Raw genomic sequence first — 14,041 nt, 5'->3', positions numbered from 1 at the left:
AGGGGGCTCTCTTAGTGTAATTAAAAGAAAATGGAGAAAGTGGGGTTGAATGACTCAGGAGGCCACAATATTGTAGAAGATAAAGGAGGAATAAAGTGGGAAAATAGGGATAGAAAAAATAGGGATCAAAATACATTATATTCATGTATAAAATAGTCAAATTTGAAAAAAGAAGACATTTACATTTTCATATGAGCCAATATAATTCATGTTCCCTTTTTCCTGACTTCAAAAACAGCAATACAAGTATGCAAATACTATGCTGCTTTTCAATAAAGACACAATATTTTGAAAAAAGCGTTTATTATAAATTAATTACTAAGACTCACAAGGAAACCATATAATTAATAGTAAAATATTTGAAAAGAAAATAATTGTTATAGAAGAAAGCATATCTGATAGTTGTACATCCGTCACTAGAAATTATCTGATCTGAAGAAAAGATGATCAAACTAATGAGGGGTGCTATGAAAGGGACTCTAAGGATGGATCAGATATATGTGTAATTGGAAGAGAATATGGAGAAAAGGTAAAAGAGAAAATTTAAGGCCAGTTACACTCACATAACGAGAGACATACATATTTAAAAAATGGCAAACACTAATTAAAAATGAAACCTTGCCAGAAATACCTAAGTAGCTAAAAAAACAAGGACAAAGAAAAAATCCAAAGTCAACTAGAGAGAAAATAACATATTCACAAAATGATAACAATTGTCTCATCAGAAATAGTCAACGTCACAGTGGAGTGTTAGACTCCCTGTGTGATTGGGGGAAATGACTAATTAGAATGATGTATTTATGGAAACATTCTTGAAGTAAAAAGGTGTATAAGATTATAGAAAGTTCATTGCCCATGCCTGCACAATAAGGGATGTTAAGGCAACTTGTTTATGCTGAAGGAAATTGACATTGAATGGATAATATACTCTATAGTAGTGAAAAATACCAATGTGTAACTTATTAAACATATATGTAAATATGTAATAAGTATATTTTGCTAATATACTTAATAGAAATGTAGCAATTTGAAGCAAACTCATCAAACTGTATTGTGAGACCTGTAGAAGCTTTTGGTATATAAGAAATTTGTATAACACTGTGAAGGCTGAGTAAATGGAATCATACTGTTGGAGTCACACTACCTGGAAACTTTATGAGAAGAAAATTAGTTGAAGGAACATGCTTCTTTGCTGGGCTTTTTGCTTTCCAAAGTAAGAACATTTCTATCACATGCTTTTACCACCATGATGTCCTGACAGACTACACCACCACTAGCATCAAAATAACAGGGATTAACAGTCACTGATCATTAATATCTCTCAACATCAATGGACTCAGTTCCCCCAATAAAAAGACCTAAGCTAACATAATGGACACAAAACACAGGATTCATCATTCTGCTGCATATAAGAAAAACCCCTCAGAATCAAAGGCTGGAAAAAAGTTTTTCAAGCAAAGGGACCCAAGAAGAAAGCTGGAAGAGTCACTCTAATGTCTAATAAAATAGACTTTCAGGCAAAGTTAATCAAAAGATACAGGGAAGGACATTTCATACTCATCAAAGGGGAAAAAAAACCTACCAAGATGATATCTCAACTTCGAAGATCTTTGGAGCAAACACAAAGGCATCTACATTCGTAAAAGAAATATTGTTAAAGCTTAAATCACACATTAAAACTCACACATTAATACTGGGAGACTTCAACACCCCATTCTCACCCATATTTACAGGTCATCAAGACAAAAAACTAAACAGAGAAATAATGAAACTAACCAACGTTATGAATCAAATGGACCTAACAGATATCTATAGAATATTTCACTCAAACACAAAGGAATTTACCCTCTCAGCACCTGACAGATTTATCTTTAAAACAGTGCATATATTGAGTCACAAATCAAGTCTCGGCAGATAGAAGAAAATTGAAATAATGCCTTGCATTTTATGAGACCACTGTGAACTAAAGTTGGATTTCAACAATAAGACAAATATCAGAAACTTTATACTCATGGAAACTGAACAACTTCATACTCAATGATCTCTGGGTCATGTAAGAAAAGAAATTAAAGACTTTTTAGAATGCAATGAAAATAAAGGCATAACATATCCAAACTTATGAGACACAATGAAAACAGAACTAAAAAGAAAGTTCATAGCACTGAGTGCACCAATAAAGAAATTAGAAGTTCTCATATCAGTAATTTAAACGTATATCTGAAAGATCCAGAAGAAAAAAAAAAAAAAAGAAGCAAACACCCAGAAGAGGAGTAGAAGGCAGGAAATAATTAAAATCAGGGTTGAACAAAATACCCATGGAAGGAGTTACAGAGACAAAGTTTGGAGCTGTGACGAAAGGATGGACCATCTAGAGATTGAACAGGGAGATGTAACAACAGATACTGGGCAAATTCAAAAAAATCTATAAGTCTTACTTCTACAAAATTGAAAAATCTTAATGAAATGGATGATTTTCTAGAGAGATACTACTTATCAAAGTTATATCAAGATTAGGTACAATATTTAAATATCTCTGTAACTTCTAAGAATATAGAAGCAGTCATTAAAAGAATCCCAAGCAAAAAAAAAAAAAAAAAAAAAAAAAAAAAAAAGCAAACCCTGGGCATGGTTTTATCACAGAATTCTATCAGACTTTCAAGGAAGGGCTAATATCAATACTCTTCAAAGTATTCCCCAAAAAGAAACAGAAGGAACACCGCCAAATTCATTTTGTAAAGCCATAGACACCTTGATAACTAAACTACACAAAGACTTAACAAAGAAAGAATATTTCAGAAGAATTTTGCATATGAATATTGATGGAGAAATACTCAATAATATACTTATAAACTAATTCCAGGAACACATCAAAAACATCATCCACCATCATCAAGTAGGCTTCATTCAAGAGACGCTGGGATGCATCAGTATATGAAAACAACATCAAGGTAATCCACCATATAGACATACTGAAAGAAAAAAAAATCACATGATCATCTCATTAGATGCTGAAAAGGCATTTGACAAGACCCAACACCATTTTCCTGTTAAAAGTCTTAGATCAGGGATATAAGATGCATACCTAAGCATAAAATGAGCAATATACAGCAAACCAAGAGCCAACATTAAAATAAATGGATAAAAACATAAGTAAATAAATGGATAAAAATCAGAGACAAGACAAGGCTGCTGAACATCTCCCTATCTCTTTAATAGAGTACTTAAAATCCTAACTAGAGCAATGAGACAACAAAGGGAGGTCAAGTGGATACAAATCTGAAAGGACGCAGTCAAAATATTGCTATTTGCAGATGTGATATATGGAAGCTACTCCAAAAATTCTACCAGATAACTCCTACAGCTGATAAACAACTTCAGCAAAGTGGCTGGATTAAAAAAAAAAAAAAGAAAAATAGCCCTCCTTTATATAAGTGATAAACACGCTTAGAAAGAACTTAGGGGAACGTTGCTCTTCACAATAGCCATCAATAATATAAAGTATTTTGGTCTAATTCAAGCCAAGAAAATGAAAGACCTATATGACAAGAACTTCAAGTTGCTCAAGAAAGAAACTGAGACATATATCAGGAGATGGAAAGATCTCCCATGTTCATGGATCAGTAGGAGTAACAGTGAAAATAACCATCTCACCAAAAGAAATCAACAGATTCAATGTAATTCTCATTAAAATTCCAACACAATCTTTACAGACATTTAAATATCAATTTCAGTTTCATATGGAAAAACAAACAACAAAAACCCAACCAATCATACACCCACCACCACCACCACTACCACCACCACCAACAACCACAATAAAAAACCAACAATACAGGATAGCTAAAAAAAAATATAAAAAATAAAAGAATTCTGTACTGTAGAATGATACTGATAAAAACTGCATGGTGTTGGTTTAGGAAAAGACGGGTTGATCAATGATCAATAGAATTGAAGGCCCTGAAAAACCCACACATACCTATGGACACTTGATTTTTGACAATGAAGACAAAAACCATACAATGGAAAAAAGAAAGCATCTTCAACAAATGATGCTGATCTAACTAGATTTCTACATGTTGAAGAATGCAAATAGATACATATCTATCAACCTGTACATAAGTCAAGTCCAAGTGGATTAGAGACCTCAATGCAAAAACAGATAATGTAAATCTAATAATAGAAAGTGGGAATAACCTTGAACTCATTGGTGCAGGAGACAACTTCATGAACAGAACATCAATGGCCAAGATAAACAACTGATAAATAGGATCTCATGAAACTGAAAAGCTTTTGTAAGGCAAAGGACACTGTCAATTTTTTTTATGTCAAATAGAATGTCAAAATAGGGCAAAATAGCCTAGAGATGAAATGATCTTCATGAGCCCTATATCTGACAGAGGGCTAATGTCCAAAATATATAAAGAAGTCAAGAGGTTAGCCATCATTAACCCAAATAACACAATTAAAAAATGGGCTACAGAGCTAAACACTTCTCAACAGAGGAATCTAGAAAGGCCAAGAAGCATGTAATGAAAATTTCAAAGTCCTTAATCATCATGGAAATGCAAATCAAAAGACCCTTTGATGTTCTACCTTACATCAATCATAAGCTAAGATCAAAAACTCAGGTAACAGCACATGCTGGTAAGAATGTGGAGCAAGGGTAACATTCCTGAATTGCTGTTGGGAGTGCAAACTTGTAAAACCACTTCAGAAATCAATTTGATAGCTTTTCAGAAAACTGGGAAATAGTTCTACCTCAAGACCCAGCTGTACCACATCTGGGCACAAACCCAAAAGATGTCCCTTAGGGACATTTGCTCAACTATGTTCATAGCAGCTTTATTTGTAATAGCCAGAAACTGGAACAGTCTAGATGTCCCTCAAATGAAGAATGGATAATGAAATTGTGGCAATCTACAAAATGGACTACTATTCAGCTATTTTTAAAAAAAATCATGAAATTTCAAGGCAGATGGATGAAATTTTAGAATATTATCCTGAGTGGAGTAACCCAGATCTAAAAATACATGCTTGGTATGTACTCACTTATAAGTGGATATTAGTCATAAAGTACAGGATAACCATTGTATATACTCTACTGACCCAAGGAAATGAAATAAGAAGGAAAGTCCAAGACAGTATGTTTACATCTAACTTAGAAGGGGAATAAAATAGTCATAGGAGGAAGATGGAGAGATGGAACTAGATGGGAGAGGAGAGGGGAGGGGAGAGGAATTGTATGGTGTCAGGATCAGGCTGTGTAGAGGAGAGAAGACCAAAGGGTCGGGAGAATAATTGGAAATCTACAGGTGGAAGGGGGGGGGGCTTGGGAGAATTTGGAAGATATACCATAGACCTGGAATGGTCAAGGCTCCCATGAGTCAACAGGAATGACCTTAGCTGGGACTGTGGGTATACAGGATCTGAAGAGATATCTCCTATATCCAGGCAGAAACCCTAGTGGATCAATAGGGACACCAACCCACCTACACAACTTTTGATCAAAATTTATTCTCTCTACAAGAAATGCAGGGACAGGGAATGAAACAGAGACTGAGGGGATGGCTTAATAATAGCAGCACCAACTTGAGACCCATCTCTTGGGCACCAGTCCCTGAAATTACTAATGATACTCTGTTATACTTGCAGAAAGGAGCTTGGCATAACTTTCCTCTGAGAAGCTCCACCCAGCAGCTGATTGAAGCAGATGCAGAGACCCACAGTCAGACATTGATCAAGCTAGGGCACTCTTATGGAAAAATTGGAGGAAGGTTCTAGGGCCTTGGAGGGAATAGGAACTCCACAGGAAGACCAACAGAGTCAACTAGTCTAGAATCTTGGGGGCTCAGAGACTGAAGCACCAACCACAGAGGATACATAGTGTAGCCCTAGGCCCCCTGATCATATGTAGCAGATGTGCAGCTCAGTCTTTGTATGGTTTCTACAACAACTAGAGCAGAGGCTATCCCAAATTCTGTTGCTTGTCTGTGAGATATATTCTTCTAGATGGGCTGTCTGTCTGGCCTCAGTGGGAGAGGATGGGCCTAGCCCTGAAGAGCCTTGATGTGCTAGGGTGGGGAAATATCTAGGGGGCTCTCTGCCCTCTCAAAGGAGAAGAGGAGGATGGAGGAGGAAGGGCTGTTTTTTGGGAGGTGCCTGAGGAAGAGGCAGTGAGGTGGGTAGTTATATAGAAGAGTTTGGAGAGAGGAGGGGAAAGGGAGAAATTATATTATAATTCCCTAAGTAAAAAAAAAAAAAAAGAAAAAAGAAAAAAGAAAAAATCAGAAGGATGCAGAAACATGAAACAAATAAACAAAAACAAAAACACATAGAAATAAAACAAATAGAAAAATTGTCTTTGCCAGTTTAGGACTCAGTAACAAAGCAGCAAAGGCCATCACCTGCAAAGAGCAGAATTTGTTTCTTATTTTGGTTGAGGTTCTTATTCTGAAGTTAGAATGATAGTATGGCTAAGTGAGATCATAGTTCAAGTTTCCGGCAGCTGAGCTGACTCACTGCAAGCTTACATCGTAGGCGACTGAGCGAGGATGATCTGTGAGGTCTTTTTCTATAAAGGCATTAGTACCATTTATGACAGCCCTGCCATGACCAGAATTGAACCTCCAAACCCTACCTCTTGATATGAAAGGTTTGAAAGTTTAGAGAACATTAAATACATATTTCTGGTCTTGTCAATGGTGTTAATTAAAAATTGAGTAAAATTTAAAAGGTACAGATTTTCAGGTTTTTACTAAAGAAGGTAGTAAGGTGCTTTCTACCGTATCCAAGCTCCCTGTCACAGTATTTCCAAATAAATACTTTCTAAAAAGTTGGTTGTCATCTTAGATAAAACATACCTTGTAGGCAGCCAGTGCCTAAAAGATGGTGCTGGTCTCTGGTACACCATCGCCATAAACAATGCCACTGCGCAGGCGCTAGCTAGCCCGAATCTGGCGCCAACCCCTCCTGAGCAGGTGCGTGCACATTAAAATGCCAGCAGACTGACCAATCCCAGGAGGACACATAGCCCTCCCCAGTGCTGGGGTGTATATAAGCAGTCCTCCCTGGGTTCCCGGGGTTCCTGTAGCATCGAGGCGTTCCTGCAATAAAGCTGTTGAGAAGAATCTAACCGTGCTGCCTTTTTTCCTTGCTGAACGAGGTGAGTGCAACAAATTGGTGGCCCGTACAGGGACCCGAGGATCTCATGGATTCAGAACTCTTCAGCTGAGGAACGGCGGTACCGGTAAGTCTCCCAAATTGATCCCTGTTAAAAGGAGGGATATGTTTTTCTCGCCCATGGACCCAGTGTGGGTAGCTCTTAGCGTTTTTGTTTCATTTTTGTTCGATAGAAGCAGTTAAGGAAGGTCAGAAAATTCTCACGGAACAATAAGAAAGTATGTCAGAGGAAGATAGGAAACACATAAGCAAAAGAAAGAAAAAGGGGCGAAAAAGAGAGAAAAGGAGAAGGGAGAAAAGGCAAATTCAAAAGGAAAAGGAAATAATGAGAAAGAAAAGGAAATAGCAAAAATATATCCCTCATTAAAAGACTTAACAATAAGTTCAGCAAATTCTGACTCCAGTGACTCCGAGCTTGATAAAGATGAGGAAGCTGACCTAGAAGAAGAGGCAGCTCGTTATGAGAGGGATAGATACGATCCAGATTGGTCATTCAAAACCAATCCTTTAAAAAAAGGGGGGGGGGGTTGGCTGGCAAAAGAGTAAAATTGAAAGTGCCGACCGCTCCACCTCTTAACCCTGAGTATACAGGAGAAAAGGAATCCACAAAAGCTGGTAAACAAGGTACCTCATTTTGCCCAGAGGTTTGGAAGGAAGTTGGACTGACTTTCCCTGTCTTCTTAGATGGCCAGGGATGACGGTATCATGAGCCAATAGATTTTAAAACTATTAAGCAACTGGCTGAGTCAGTCCCTACCTACGGGGTGAATGCAGCTTTTATAGTTGCACAGGTTGAGGTGCTTGATAGATATTGCCTCACCCCGGGGGACTGGAATAATATTACTCAGGCTTGTTTGTCATCTGGACAGTATTTAGACTGGAAGTCCTTGTCCTATGAATATGCAAACAGTCAGGCAGCAGCAAATTTATTCACAGGACAAGATCCTTTGAGATATTGGGATGCAGACATGCTTCTGGGTTTAGGACGTTTTGCTTTAGATCAAACAAATTATCCTGAAGCAGTCTATGCCCAAATAAATGAGGTAGCTACCAAAGCCTGGAAGGCATTGCCAAACAAAGGCGCAGTCTCAGGCAATCTTACAAAAATCTTGCAGGGTCCCACAGAACCATTTTCAGATTTTGTAGCACACCTCATTGAAGCAGCCACTTGAATTTTTGGAGACCCTGATACAGCTATGCCCTTGGTAAAACAGCTAGTGTATGAGCAATGCACTAAGGAGTGTAGAGCAGCTATTACACCCTAGAAAAATAAGGTTTAGAAGTTTGGATGACGGTTTGCAGAGAACTAGGGGGCCTGTTAACCAATGAAGGCCTGGCGGCAGCTGTAGAACAATTGGGTAGATCTAATAATGATACTTGTTATAAATGTGGCCAGAGAGGACACTTTCGAAGGCAATGTCCCGAAAATGAGAAAAGGACTCCATTAGATAAACCTAGACAGCCAGGAATATGCCATAAATGTAGAAAAGGAAAACATTGGGCTAATGAGTGCAGATCAACAAAGGACATAGAAGGCTGACCATTACAAGCAGGATATGGTGACACTAGGCCAAAAAATGGACAGCGGGGCCCACGTCCTGAGGGCCCTCAAATATGTGGGGCTCTTCAGAAAGACCAGAAGAAACCTTGGCCGTCTCTCCGTCATCTGAGAGACCACAGAGAGCCACTACTGGCTCCACAGGATTGGACCTCCACTCTACCACCAGACTCGTATTAACCCCACAGATGGGGGTACAGCCCATATATACAGATTTTAAAGGTCCCCTTCCCAAAGATACTGTAGGACTATTGTTGGCCGCTCATCTTCTGCTTTAAAAGGATTTCAAATTACCCCTGGAGTGATTGATCCTGATTATACGGGGGTTGTGAAAATCTTAATGGCCTCCCCCAGTGGGATTTCAGCTATCTCCCCAGGAGATAGAATTGCTCAATTATTACTGTTGCCAAGTTTGCATAAATATTTTCTAGCAAATAATAAAATAAGAAGAGAGAGTGGACTAGGTTCTACAGGTTCTAGGTTCACTTTCTTATCAATGGAATTAGGAGATTGCTCCATGTTAACTTTGGAGGTTGAAGGACGATCCTTTCTGGGGTTGTTAGACACAGGTGAAGATCACAGTATTATCTCCACTCATGATTGGCCATCAAAGTGGCCCTTGCAAACATCATCTCAAAGTCTCCGTGGTCTAGGTTATGAGCCTGCTCCCCTTATAAGTGCTATGGAATTGACTTGGAAAAATGAGGAAGGTAAGTCAGGGAAATTTTTTCCTTATATTGTGGATATTCCTGTGACCCTGTGGGGTAGGGATGTCTTAACCAAAATGGATCTTAGACTAACTAATGAGTATTCCCCACAAGCCTGAGAAATTATGTCTAGTATGGGCTACACTCCAGGAAAAGGGTTAGGAAAGTCATTACAAGGCATGACTATGCCAGTGCCTGCAAAGTTCAAACAAGATAAAAAGGGATTGGGTTTTTCCTAGGGGCCATTGAGGGTGGTATAGCCATTACTTGGAAAACAGAGGAGCCTGTATGGGTTCCTCAATGGCCTCTTTCCTCTGAAAAATTAGTAGCTGCCAGAGAATTAGTAGAGGAACAATTGAAATTAGGACATATTAAACCTTCCCAGTCACCTTGGAATACACCCATATTTGTGATTAAGAAAAAATCAGGCAAATGGAGGCTCCTGCATGATCTTTGAGCCATTAATAATTAAATACAGATTATGGGCCCCATACAGAGGGGTCTGTCCCTACTTTCTAGTTTGCCCAAAGAGTGGCCTATTATAATCACTGATATTAAGGATTGTTTTTTCTCTATTCCCCTTGCATTGTGTGATAGCATTGTGTGTTGCCTTTACTCTTCCTTCTGTAAATAATGAAGAGCCTGATAAACGGTATCAGTGGATAGTTTTACCTCAAGGGATGGCAAACAGTCCTACTATGTGTCAACTTTTTGTAGGAGAAGCCCTACAACCTGTCCGTGATGCATTCCCAAAATTAAGGATAGTACATTATATAGATGATGTCCTTCTTGCCTCAAAGAATAAAGAAAGTTTAGATGAAGCCTATATTAAGCTAGTAAAAGAATTAGAAATGAAACAATTATTTATAGCTCCTGATAAAGTTCAAATGGGAAATTTAGGAGAGTTCTTGGGTGCTCAAATTACTCCACATTTTATTATACCTCAAAAGATAGAATTACGTAAAGATCATTTGAAAAAAATTGTACAAGCTAATTTCTCTCAGTCTCTTGAACAGAGTCACCTCTTATCTGAGTAGGAAATTGGTCAGCTAAAGCAGAGCACTTGTCCAGAAAGCTGCTCCTCCAGAATGCCAAACTCAACAGCACTCGACTGGACCCTGTCACCTTGGGGGACTTCACCTCCTGGATCACCAATGCCTTCTCATTTTTAAGGAATGGGCGGAATGTTGGCCTGGGGGGCAGTGGTCCTCCTGGGTTGTGTCTTTTGTATCTGGCAATTGTGTCGATTCAAACGAGAGCACGCTCAGTGCTCAGTATAAGGCAGTGGTGTACCAAGCATTGATGGCGATTAAAGGTGGCCCATCTCCCAATGTTTGGCTGGCCTCTTTAAAAAATTAAGAGTTTGCCCTAGGTCGTCTGGCAGTTGTAGTCACACAGATCTACAGTATCCAGTGACAGGCAACTTTTCTTATGCGCAGACCAACCTAAGACACGGGGCCTGGAGGTGATAGTGTAACCCTAGGACAGGAAAGGCTGTGACATGAAAGGATTGACCTAAGACAGGAGCCGTGGCTGATGAACAGACTTGCCTAGACCTAGTCCAGCATCATATTATTAAACAAAAAAGGGGAAGATGTAGGCAGCCGGCGCCTAAAAGATGGCGCTGATCTCTGGTACACCATCGCCATAAACAACACAGGCACTAGCCCGAATCTGGTGCCAACCCCTCCTGAGCGGGTGCATGCAAATTAAAGTGCCGGCAGACTGACCAATCCCAGGAGGACACATAGCCCTCCCCAGTGCTGGGGTGTATATAAGTAGTCCTCCCTGGGTTCCCAGGATTCCCGTAGCATCGAGGCATTCCTGCAATAAAGCTGTTGAGAAGAATCCAACCATGTTGTGTTTTTCCTTGCTGGATGAGGTGAGCGCAACAACACCTCAGCTGTATCTCATTATTCTTCACAAATAAGCAGATTTCTTCCTTCATCTTTTTCTTTCTTTGCCAATAAAATTATCAATTTTGGAAAATTTCTAGGATATTAGCCTTGAAGTCAACTAATTGTAGAAGTTGGACCCAGTTCTTTCTCTCAGGTCCAGGATCCAGAAATAAGACTCAGACTCAGAATATACTTACAAACAACTTGGGCATACAGCTCTTATTAGATGCTAACTCAAATGATCACATCTATTCTAATCTACATTCTAATACATGACTGTTTCTCTGTGCTCAGGTACCATACATGTGTCTTGTTACATTTTCCCAGGCAAATCTCCTACCTGGAATCATCCCAGAATCCTTTCTTTTCCCTGATGTTTTACCTTCTGTTTCCTACCTAAGTTACAGGCCATAGGCTTCTGCCAGCACAATAACTTTAGTAATCACTGATTCATATTAGTTTCACTTTTTCTCCAGAATATCTTTCTTCTACTGCCACCACATAGGTAATTATTTTTGCATGTATTTTGCATAGTACAAAGTGTTTAAGCAGACGAGATAGATGTTATCTGTATGCGCTGCTCCAGTTTCTTCACACATTTTAACTTTTCCCGTGTTCCCTTGACATTTTCTTCTATGTTAATGAATGGAAGTAATTAAAACATCCCCTGATAACTGTTCTTACACCTTTAATTGATTTCTATTGCATTTCAAGCACAAGGCCTTTGTGGGCATCTATTGCCTGACTTTCCTTAAAGATGTTTAGTGTTGAGGGGACACAGTATCTGTTTTAAGATAAACATTTAAAATTTTCAGTACCTAAAATTTCTATTACTTAATTACTAACACGATTAGAATTTTATCTTCTGTTCTTAAGCACATTTTATTTTAATGCTCTATTAAGTGATCTGATGTGACTTACTTAAGATATCCTCAGTGTTCAAAATCAAGATGCCCTCAACATTTTTCCTCATATATAATTCTATGATACATTTTCTATATACTTCATGCACTATGATTAATATTATTATAAATACTCAAGTATTATATTGGTGAATCAGAAACTAAGAACATTCTTATGACTGATATATTTTACCAAAATTATTTCAAAATGTGTTGCAGTTACTTGCAAATGTCCTAACCCTTAATTATGCAACTCTGAATAATTCCTTTCTATAGTTACTTGCTTTGAAATGATTTCAAACAATATAGAAGAGTTTTATGTTTAAAATAAAATGTTATATCTAGTCTTTATCCAAGCAGGTTTTTCAGCTCTTAGAATTTCATTAGCATTTCTTCTACTCTATCACCCTTCTTCACCAATTGTTATTTTTTTATACTTTTTAAAAATAAAGTTATTCTGCCATGAAGGTTTAAAAATTAAGGTACAGCACATTCTGCCCATTTCCCAGGCAGGAAATCAATATAGATATCACAATATCAGCAAAGTCGCAAACTTTAATTCAAATTTCATGTGATCTGAAAACATGCCATTGTCTTCATAGTCTAGAATCTCACCTAGAAACTCACATAATATCAAGTTATAATTTAATTTAGTTTTGCACAGTCTGATACAACTCAGTCTTTCCCCATGTGGCATGTCCTTGATTCACTTTGGTGTCATCCAGTGCCCCCCCGATGACCAAAACAAGTCTAAGTACTTGTAAACTCTTAGTGCATTCAGGTGAGATGAAAATACCCATGAAAGGAGTTACAGAGACAAAGTTTGGAGCTAAGACGAAAGGATGGACTATTCAGAGACTACCCCACCTGGGGATCCATCCCATAATCACCCACCAAACCCAGACACTATATCATATGCCAGCAAGATTTTGCTGAAGGGACCCTATTATAGCTGTCTCGTATGAGGCTATGGCAGTGCCTGGCAAATACAGAAGTGGATGCTCACAGTCATCTATTGGATGGAACACAGGGTCCCCAATGGAGGAGCTAGAGAAAGTACCCAAGGAGCTGAAGGGGTCTGCAACCCTATAGGTGGAACAAGAATATGAACTAGCCAGTACCCCCAGAGCTCATGTTTCTAGCTGCATATGTAGCAGAAGATGGCCTAGTCGGCCATCATTGGGTAGAGAGGCCCCTTGGTTTTGCAAACTTTATATGCCCCAGTACAGGTTAACACCAGGGCCAAGAAGCGGGAGTAGGTGGGGAGGGAAGCAGGGTGGAGGGAGGGTATAGGGAAATTTCGGGATAGCATTTGAAATGTACATAAAGAAAATGTCTAATAAAAAATAAATAAGAAAATAAAAAAGAAAATGTCCCTTTCACAGCTGGATGGGATTGTGGGTGAAGCTAAGTAAATATTTCTCAGCAAGGATATAGAACACAACCTCACAAAAACAAATACACACACACACACACACACACACACACACACACACACACACACACATACATACATATGGTTAATAGCCCACTAAGTTCTACACAAAATTTAGAATGTATATTGTTAAAAAATAGCTTTAGAAAAAAATATAGACAGTAGTGAAATATCCACAAAACGTTATTATGACCGATTATAAAGAAAATAACAGGAAAAATGGTAAAAATGCAATAACAAGCACTCTACCTCATCAAAGGAGACTCACAGGTGGAAACTAGGCATGAATAAAAGCAGTTCCTATCATCGGTCACCATGGAAACAAAACTAACACTAGCTAAAGTGACAGCATTGCCCAAACA

This window comes from Mus musculus, chromosome 17 (assembly GCF_000001635.26).
Source record: "Mus musculus strain C57BL/6J chromosome 17, GRCm38.p6 C57BL/6J".
NCBI lineage: Eukaryota > Metazoa > Chordata > Mammalia > Rodentia > Muridae > Mus > Mus musculus.
This window is presented reverse-complemented; position numbering follows the sequence as displayed.